The sequence below is a fragment of the Mus caroli genome, chromosome 3 (assembly GCF_900094665.2).
Source record: "Mus caroli chromosome 3, CAROLI_EIJ_v1.1, whole genome shotgun sequence".
Lineage (NCBI taxonomy): Eukaryota > Metazoa > Chordata > Mammalia > Rodentia > Muridae > Mus > Mus caroli.
The window spans coordinates 127,691,739-127,694,475 of record NC_034572.1 but is presented as its reverse complement, the minus strand read 5'-3'; positions in this window follow the sequence as shown (position 1 = coordinate 127,694,475).

The window sequence follows — 2,737 nt, the reverse complement described above, 5'->3', positions numbered from 1 at the left end:
ATATGTATGGAAAGATGGCCTAGTCGGCCATCACTGGAAAGAGAGGCCCATTGGACTTGCAAACTTTATATGCCCCAATATAGGGGTATGCCAGGGCCAAAAGAATGGGAATGGGTGGGTAGGGAAGTGGGGGGCACTATGGGGGGCTTTTGGGATAGCATTGGAAGTGTAACTGAGGAAAATATGTAATAAAAATATTAAAAATTTAAAAAAAGTTCAATATTCAATAAAAATTTTAAAGAAACATATTCAATATGTAAACAAAAATTGAATTTCCAATCTCTCTATGAGTTAGAATAGTTTTATTATGAAGACTAAAATTTTCTGCACTTTCAACATGGGTTTGCAGATCTTTTAGGAATACATGAAGAGGGAAAAGCTAGGAATAAGCTCACAGGGGCAGCAATGACAGTTATGTGGGAATTGGTGGAAATAATGATTGATTATTTGAAAACAAGCTCCATGGATGGAGAAACAATTTCTCATTTTCTGATGCCATCCCCCTGTTGAATGAACATGTGAAGAAGTGAATGACCCAACCCACCAGGCAGTCATGAACCTGGCATGCCATCAGGATACAATGGGCCTGAACAAGCAGAACAAGTCAGATTACTGACCATCACAAAAGGCAGCAAAGAAAGCAAAACTGGAAACAAAAGCTAAGCACAATAGCTAAGGTAAACTCTTTTTTTTATTGGATATTTTCTTTATTTACATTTCAAATGTTACCCCCTTTCCCAGTCCACCCCCAATCCCTATCCCATCCCTCTTCCCCCTGCTTCTATGAGGGTGCTACCCCCACCCACCCACTCTTGCCTCCCCGCCCCCGCATTCCCCTACAGTGAGGAATCAAGCCTTCACAGAACCAAAGGCCTCTCCTCCTATTGATGCCCAAAAAGGCCATTCTCTGCTACATATGCTGCTGGAGCCATGGGTCCCTCCATGTGTACTCTTTGGTTGGTGGTTTACTCCCTGGGAGCTCGGGGAGTGGGGGTCTGGTTGGTTCATATTGTTGTTCTTTCTATGGGGCTACAAACCCTTTCAGCTCCTTTAGGCCTTTCTCTAACTCCTCCATTGGGGATCCTGTGCTCAGTCCAATGGTTGGCTTCAAGTATCTGCCTCTGTATTTGCCAGGCTGTGGCAGAGCTTCTCAGGAGACAGCTATATCAGGTTCCTGTCAGCAAGCACTTCTTGGCATCCACAATACTGTGTGGGCTTGGTGACTGTATATGGGATAGATCTCCAGGTGGGACAGTCTCTGGATGGCCTTTCCTTCAGTCTCTGCTCCGTACTTTGTTTCTGTATTTCCTCCCATGAGTATTTTGTTCCCCCTTCTAAGAAGGACTGAAACATCTACATTTTGATCTTCCTTCTTCTTAAGCTGCTTGGGGTCTATGAATTGTATCTTGGGTATTCTGAGCTTTGAGGCTAATAGCCACTTATCAGTGAGTATATACCATGTGTGTTCTTTTGTGACTGGGTTACCTCACTCAGGATGACATCTAGTTCCATCCATTTACCTAAGAATTTCATGAAGTCATTGTTTTTAATAGCTGAGTAAATGAACCGTATTTTCTGTATCCATTCCTCTGTTGAAGGATGTCTTAGTTAGGATTTTACTGCTGTGAACAGACACCATGACCAAGGCAAGTCTTATAAAAAAAACAACATTTAATGGGGCTGGCTTACAGGTTCAGAGGTTCAGTCCATTATCATCAAGGTGTGAGCATGGCAGCATCCAGGCAGGCATGGCGCAGGAGGAGCTGACAGTTCTATGTCTTCATCCAAAGGCAGCTAGTGGAAGACTGACTTCCAGGCAACTAGGGTGAGGATCATATACCCACACCCACAGTGACACACCCATTCCAACCAGGTCATACCTATTCCAACATGGCCACACCTTCACATGGTGCCACTCCCTGGTCCAAGGATATACAAACCATCACAAAGGACATCTGGGTTTTTTTTTTCAGTTACTATTATAAATAAGGCTGCTATGAACATAGTAGAACATGTGTCCTTATTAAATGTTGGAGCATCTTCTGGCTATATTCCAGGAATGGTATAGCTGAGTCCTCAGGTAATACTATGCACAATTTTCTGAGGAACTGCCAGACTGAGTTCCCCATAGAACATTCTAGAGAGATCTCATGATTGAGAAAGGAACCTAGGAAGAAACAAGGGTATTTGATAGTCAAGGTCTTTCATTCGTTTCAGACAGTTGAAACATATCTAGGAAACAGAGAATAGATGATGAAAAAAAGTCTTTTAAAATACAAAATCTCACTTATTATGTGACTTTGACCATTCAACTTCATACTATATTTCATACAAGTTGGTGTTCTGTAACCCTAAGTTGTACTTGACCTGATGCCTGTCTTTACCTCATTTTCTTTCTTTACATTTTTAAACCTCTCTTCTTGCTCTACAAATATTTCTTCTTTATTTTCAATATATTTATCTAAAAGGAGTAAATACTAGAAAAGTCTGGCTGCTGAAATTTCGATTATTATAACTGGCTCCATCCTATTTGCAGTGTGTTCTCAAAGCTCCATTTAGAATTATTCAGAGCAGAGTTATCCTGAAACAAGAATGGAAAAATAAATATTAAGGTTTTTTGTTTGTTTGTTTGTTTTTGATACAGGGTTTCTCTGTATAGCTCTGGCTGTCCTGGAACTCACTCTGTAGACCAGGCTGGCCTCAAACTCAGAAATCCACCTGCCTCTGCCTCCCAAGT